General features: G+C 35.5%; 1 pseudogene; it reads right to left on the bottom strand.

Annotated features, from left to right (window-relative positions):
* Positions 1 to 1,031: 1,031 nt before the first annotated feature.
* Positions 1,032 to 2,118, bottom strand: LOC124895686 (annotated as a pseudogene).
* Between the last annotated feature and the right edge of the window lie 5,945 nt (positions 2,119 to 8,063).

The raw sequence follows: 8,063 nt of genomic DNA, 5'->3' as shown, positions 1-8,063 counted from the left end.
TATACGCCTTTATATGTATAACCATCCGCTACTATATGTGGATCTTCCATGACATTCTGAAAGTGTTCAAGTCAAAGATAAAAGCATCAATCATACAGGATACACACAGTGCACTAGATACGAAGTATCAGCTACCACAAATTAGCATCTCAAGGTTCTAAGTGATTCATCTTATTTTGATAATCTTAATCGCTTAAAGAACCAAAGGTTGGCAACATCTTATAGCTACTTTTACGTGGTGAATAATCCCCTTGTAAGTAGGATCCAGTTATTTGACTTTTTAGTACAAGCTTCTTCTCCTAGATCTTCTGTAGTTCTTTTAGGCACAGGTCGTGCTGAATCCTCAATGCTTCTATCTCTTCTTTTTGCTTTGCCAAAATCTCCTCCTATTCTTTTCTTTGATCATTCTTTTCCTTGGATAATTTATATGACACTTCATCCTAGGACAATCTAACGTCAGTGACAGGAATATAATAAAAACATGTGAAATTCTATCACAAAGTATTAGTGGGGAGAAAGGCATATGATCCTAATTAAGGTCATGTCCTCGGTAAGATGAAACTTACCAAGTTATTTTATTGCTAAGGCTTCAGTTTCCATTGAATCAAGAAATAAATGTTACGAAGGGAGTATAATTAAAGTTAGTATTGAAGAGTTTCCAGAAAAGGAAAGATGTTTTTTTTTAAACACACTAAAAAGGAAAGTAAGATAAGCAAATGAAAAAGAAGGGAGTATAATGTAACTAAAAAGCAAGCTATTGAAATAAGCTTTTGGTTTGTGAAACCTAACCTTTTCATATTTTTTTGAGGATTTTGGGGAATGCAGATAGGTTCATATAGCTGGTATCAGTTCATCCAAGGATTAGCAGGCCAAATGCAGAGAGCCAATAAACGAAGAAAATAATTAAATTGAAAGAATTATTTTGGAAGGAAAGCAAGTGAAACTTAAGCTTCACTACCTGAAGTGTTTTAGATGGCCAAGTTTTTGATAAAACTCAATGAAAACAAGCTTCAGCCTATGTTCAACCTTCTTTAGTTCCTCTTTCTTAACGGAGCACTTTGTTGGTTATCGAAAAAGGCTGCCAACCCAAAATCTACAATCTTTAAAATGCCATGATTGTCAATGAGAAGATTAGAACCCTTGATGTCCCAATGCAAAACACCCCGACTATGGCAATGATAAAGTCCACTTAAAAGCAACCGCATGTAACATTTGACCTATAAGAAACAAAATAAGATTCAAACTTAGTTATTAGACTTGAATTATGCTGTGTGAAAGAAGCAATTATTATATTAAAAAAAACTAACGTCCAACAAACAATGCACGGAAAAGAACCTGCAGCTCTGTAAATTTAATGCTAGAAAGAGCTGCCAGACCGGTGAGATCATGTTCCATGTACTCAAATACGAGGTACAAACTACAAGATGTTCTTGATACAATGAAGCCTTCTAATTTAATGATATTTGGATGATCAAGCCTTCGCAGAATAACAATCTCCTTTCCCATAAATTTGATACTTTTAGGATCCATTTTTCGAACTTCACTTTTCTAAGAGCAACGAGTTTATCATTAAGCAGGTCACGAGCCTTGTATACACTACTATAAGTCCCTTGGCCAATCTGCAAGAACAATATGCTATTACACAACCAATAAACTATTAATTGACAACACTTCCGCATGTTGACAAGGAAACTAGATAACAAAGGATAAAAGATTAAATGCCACAAGCATTGAAATGCAATAGATGGAATGAATGTTGAATCGGCTAAAGCAAATTCTCATCATGATCGTGGTTGTTCTATAATTTGTTGGATGGTTATCCATCAACTTTCACTATAATTATAGTAATATGAACCTATGAACTACAGAACTAGTATGTTCCAATCTGCACCTAGCCCTCCTTAGTTAAATCGATAACAGGCACGGGACCATTCTCCCTCAATGGGTGTATAGAACAAACAAGACAAAAGTACAAGGTTCTAATTTTGAAAAAAAAAAGAGAAGCGGAAGAAGGTATCTAGAGTCAATTTTATAGTTAAGTGCATAAGTATGACTATTTGACAATCAGCTTACCGTTAACTTTCTCATAGCGATCCTCCCCGACCTTTTAAGATCCATTAGGCTTCCTATCAAACGAACCAACTCTTATATCGCCATTCTCTGATTTATATTTTACCCTGAAACTCTTTTCTCTCTTTGAACCCATAGCTGATGCCCATTTATCTAAATTTTTTTTTTTGGCCATCCCGCCAATCCTTGACCGATCGAGAAAGTTTGCCACAGACACAACCCATTATCAATAAATGACAGCCAATCAAAAAACCTTCTCCGCAGTTGTAAGTTACTGCCTCACAATACCTGGCTTAGCAAAAAAACCATCTTTCCAAGAATTAATCGAACAACAACCACTTAGAATTCCAATAAAAAGCTCTCACGTATTAGAACTTTAAAAAGAACACTATGAAATTCCAAGAACTCAAATCATATAAACTGCATCGAGAAATAAGATAATAACCCAAACAAGCTCAACTTTTTCACACAATTTGACTGTAAGTGAATACAAATTCTAGAATACCCAAAACTAGAATCATATAAACCGCATAACGCCACTACCTATAACCCGAAAAAGCAAAACCTTTTCACACAATTCAATTGTAAGAGAAAGATTCCAGAATACGGAAACCTAAATCATATAAACTGCATAAAGGAACTAGCTATAACCCCAAAAACCTCAACTTATTCACAATTCAATGGCAAGTGAAAATCAGGATTCCAGAATACCCAAAACTAAAATCACATAAACGTCATAGAAAAAGAACCCCAAAAAAGCTCAACTTTTTGGTAAAATTGAGAGAAAACGGAGATTAGTGAAATCAAACAAACAAAACTGAGAAGAATTGGAATCAAACAAGCAATAGAAACAAAATAAAAAATAGACGAAATTGAGAAAGCATAGAGATCATTATATGAACCAAAAATAGATGAAAATAGAGAAAGCAATAGAACGAAATTGAAAAGATCAATACGGACAGAATTTTGCATCCAACCAAACAAAATTTAAGATAAAACTTACCTGCACAGCTTAAAAAACCAAGATTATGGGGCAAAATCAAAGGGAAAACACGCAAAGCAGATTGTGTAATAGAGAGAATTTCTTCGATAGTGCAAAAATAATTAGGGCAAATTGTTGATTGAATAAGAACACGTTTAAGCTACTGGTATATTTTCAAGAGAACTAATTGTAATTAGATTTTAGAAAAGGCAAAAAAATTGGCGTTTTTATGCCTATGTATTGTTTTCCCACTCAAGGATCTATTACTAATAGGGATGAGTTAAAAAACAAATTAGGACCATATTTTATACTTTCGCAAAAAAATACACAATTAAGGACCGAAATATAATCTCGTCTTAATTGATATACTTTTAGAGGCCAAATTATTAACTCGTCCCTAAATGTTGGTCTTAAATAGACCTTTTTGTTGTAGTGTAGGGACTTTGGATAATCCTGAATCCTCGTGGGCCCCTTATTCAAAATCTCATGAACAAAAATGAACTATGCAATTCTATAAAATTTGATGCTTCGAACTCAATGACGATATCAAATTTTTGAAAAGAGGTAATTTTCACAAAGTTGACCCTCAAAATCCAAAATTTTAATTTTCTAAATTGAGGATCGAAATGAGGTTTAAAAACCACAAAACCACACCAAACATGTTACCACCCAAAAATTAACTTTTCAGATGTGTTAGTGTAGTCCGTTCTGCCATCAGTTGCATGAATCAAAAGATAATGACAGAAGTCCAATATAAGTCTCTTGAAGCCACCAAAAACCATAATATTGCATAATAGCACCAAAATGCATTGCGAACTGTGTCAATCACTCCCACACCCCAGAAATACCACAATACAACTATAAGGAGGGGTAAAATAGTCAAATCACACTAAAACATATATTTTAGATATTTCATCAAAATTGTAGGTCGTCATATCATCCACCACTAAAATTATAGCTCGTCCTTGATCTAAGGAAAATAAATACCTTAATCAACAAAGAGCTGAGGACAAAAACAACGCATATTAGATTCGATCTCCCAAGTAGCCTCATCTACAGTTTGATGTCGCCACTGAATCTTAACCAGAGGGATAACTCTAAAATACAGTCGTCTAACATCTCTATCCAAAATGGAGATCGACTCTTCAACAAAATATAACCACTCATCTAACTAAATCGACTCTTAACGAATGACATCAGACTCATCCAGAATGTAATGGTGAAATATAAAAATATGAAAAACTGGATGAATAGCTGATAAAAATAAGGGTAAATTTAAATCATAAGACACATCACCAACAGACCAAAGAATCTCAACAGATTTAAGATTTCCCTCCTCCCAAACCTCATCACACCCTTCATGGTTGAAACTCAAAAAAAAAACATGATCACTAACACCAAATCTCAAGGCATGAAGTCTACGATCCGCATAACACTTCTGCCTACTTTAGGTCGCATGAAGCATATCCTAAATGATCTGAACACTATACAAAGAATCATAAAGCAAGCCCGTACCTCGAGGTCTAACCTTAGAAACATCAAACTAACCAACTAGAGAGTGATAACACCTACCATTAAAAGCCTCAAAAGGATCCGTATCAATATTAGAATGGTAGCTATTATTATATGCAAACTCCATCAAATCAAAATGCTTCTCCCACTGGCAACTAAAATCCACCATGCAAGCACAGAGCATATCTTCTAAAACCTGAATAGTCTACTTCGAATGACCATCAGTCTGGGGGTGAAATGTTGTACTAAGATCAACCAAAGTATCCAACTCATCCTGAAAAGTGTTCAAAAAGTGAAATGTGAACACTAAGCTATAATCTAAATGATAGACACGGGCATACCATGGAGACACACAATCTCATGAATGTAGATACTAGTACACCATAGCCATTCTCATCATAGACAAAGCAAATTCTATGGACTAACTTAATAAAAGAAGGTATTATTATACCCAAACGCCCATCCTAAATTGATGAACCAGAAGGTCCACTACTCAAACTCTGCAAGGCCACCTGCTCAGGCCTATCTTGATATCCACAGGAACCTCTAAAATCTCTACCTCGAGAAGTCTAGCCTTTGAACTCATCAAAATGATGCACCTTTTAGTACCTTCCTGAGATGCTCACAGAATGCCTCAGTCATCTTGGTATGATCTACTATACTCCAAAAGAAATCTCCAAATACAACCATCAAAGATGTAGCTAACTGAAGGAAGACATCATAACCTTTCATAAACTTCTGAATTTTCTTAGCCTCAGTAGAAATGCTAGCATAAGAATATCTGGACAAGTCATGGAAATATTCCTCATTACTCTGCTACGGTTATGGAGCCTTGATCCAGGTAATCAGAATCAGGTAATCAGAATCATCTCTCATCCAATCCCTTAGACTGTAAGGCACAAATCTCTCTACAAAGTCATTGGCAAATTGATCCCACATAATATCTAGAGAATCAAATGGTCTACAACTAACCAATGATCTCCACCAATTTCTAGCAGCATCTCTCAAATGGTAAGTAACATAAGCAACTCCATAAGAGCTAAGCAAACCTAAATAATGCAACTTCTCTCGACAATTGATCAGGAACTCATAGGAATCCACATCAATTGCACAACCAAATCTAGGAGGACCTAAATAATTAAATCTCTCAAACCTCTTCTGATCTTTAGAAGAAATCACTATACTAGTAAAAAGAGAAGGGGTGGTGAATCTAGCAGGCTGAGGTCCCATCTGAGGAGGTAACATAGATGAAGGCTGAACTCCTGATCTCGGGGCAATATACTTAGATGTTAATGCTGATGGATTAATAGTAATTAGGGTTTGAGGAGTACCCAAAATAAAACTAGGTACAATTGGAGGATCAACACTCCGGACTGGATGAAAACCCAATGTAACCAATGGAGAACCCTCTAAGCGGGTTAGCAAATGCACTAACAACCCCTCCAAAACTGGGGCAAACAAACTCTGGGAAATTAGAGTATAGCCCATACCTTCAACCTGATCAACACGTGGACTAGGGAAGAGTCCCCAAGCACTCCCCCTAAACGGGGATGATCCATGGGCCCATTCGCTCCTTCGAGTCCATCCATGACTCGAGGCTTGCCCTCTAGGGGAAGGCTCTACATCTCTACTCTCGCGGGAACTAGTCAACACCATCTACGTAGAAAGAGTGAAACATAACTTAGAACATAAGGTATAAAAAAATCCACATGATAATGAATAAAATGAGGAAGTTTCCTAAAGATATCCTATAGCCTTTCGAAGATAGATACTGACGTTTACATACAGATCTACAAAACTATATTAGACGTCTTGATCGTACACCATTGAGACCGATGAACCTATCTGCTCTGATATAATTTGTCATGACCCAAAATCCAAGGGTCATGATAGCACTCATCGCAAAAAACCTTGATGAGTAAGCCTATAATCTAAACTGATACACAAAAGGGAAAAAAGAAATAACCCTAAGGTAAGGCTTCTAGAATGAAGCTGAACTATGAAAATATATATAACAAGGCAAAATAAACACAATTAATAATATCATACATTCCCAAAACCTAAGATCAACGATATAAAAATGTATCTAGTAAAGATAAAATTCAAATGACATACATATGATGACCAAATACAAGAGAAACTTTGTCTCTGAAATGAAAGTGAAGACATAGTCTATAGAGAAAGGTAGTAGAAGAATCCAAACATCTAAAAACCAACCACTACCTTGAAAGCTCCAACAATCACTCGAGTCAAGCAACGTGAGGCGTACCCGAACCTGGATCTGCACTGAAAGGGTATAGTAGGGACGTAAACGGTCCACTTGTACTCAATAGGAATCATAGGCCGGCCGAACAAAATAGAAAATAAAGCATACAAAATACACACTAAGGGTACGTCACCTGTAATTAAAAAATAACCAACAATGTTACCCACACCACTTGCACTAACAGTTCTAATAAATATCACATATATTGCAACAACACAACAAGGTTGAACACAAGTATACATCATATCATATATAAGCAAGACAAATATGGACATATATATATGAGATTGGTAAGTACAAATCTTCTCACACACTTGAAATTTCATGGTGATATTACACAAATACGAGATTGGCAACCCTACAAATCTCGTGAATACAAACGAATTATACAACCCTATAAAATCCAACACTCCTAACTCAATGGTGATATTACATTTTCAAAAAGATGGCATTTTCATAGAGTTGACCCCCAAAACTCAAAATTGTAGTTTTCCAAACTGAGGGTCGAAATGAGATTTAAAGGCCGTGAAACCACACCGAATATGTTACCACTCTAAAATCAATGTTCTGGATTTGATGGTATAGTCTATTCGGCCATTTGTCATACTATTCAAAAGATAACCACAGAAGTCCAATATAAAACTCTAGAAGCCACCAAAAACTAGAATATCACATAAATGTCAACAAAATACATTAGAAATTGTGTCAATCACTCTCACACCCAGAAATACCTCAATGAAACTATGAGGAGGGGTAAAATAGTCAAATCATACAAAAACACATAGTTCACATATATCATCAAAATTTCAGGTCATTACATCTGCATACTTGCATTTCCTTCTTGTATATGTGTGTGGTAAATGTGAATAGTGGAGATGGTGTGGGCTACTATTTGAAAAAAAATTATTGCAAAAAATGTGCACATAATTCATAATTTGTATGCTTTATTTTCTACTTTGATTATGATACCTATTGAGTATAAATAGATTGTACTCATAATATCATGACCTGAACCAGGGCCTAGTCATGAAAGATATCTCAAGCCCATCATGGGCCAGAGACCACCCCCTTAGCCTAACCACCTGAGCATAATAAAGATAATAGTAGAAGCAAAAACTAAAAATAGTTAGAAGGATAAATAAGCCCAAAGGAATATTCTAAGAATCCAAAACAAATAATAAACCCACACTTTGTCAATAAAAGCCTCTAAAACTAAGATATCGAATTTGGTCG

This window comes from Capsicum annuum, unplaced genomic scaffold (genome assembly GCF_002878395.1).
Source record: "Capsicum annuum cultivar UCD-10X-F1 unplaced genomic scaffold, UCD10Xv1.1 ctg83390, whole genome shotgun sequence".
Lineage (NCBI taxonomy): Eukaryota > Viridiplantae > Streptophyta > Magnoliopsida > Solanales > Solanaceae > Capsicum > Capsicum annuum.
The sequence above is the reverse complement of the archived record's forward strand: the minus strand, read 5'-3'. Positions and strand labels throughout refer to the sequence as shown.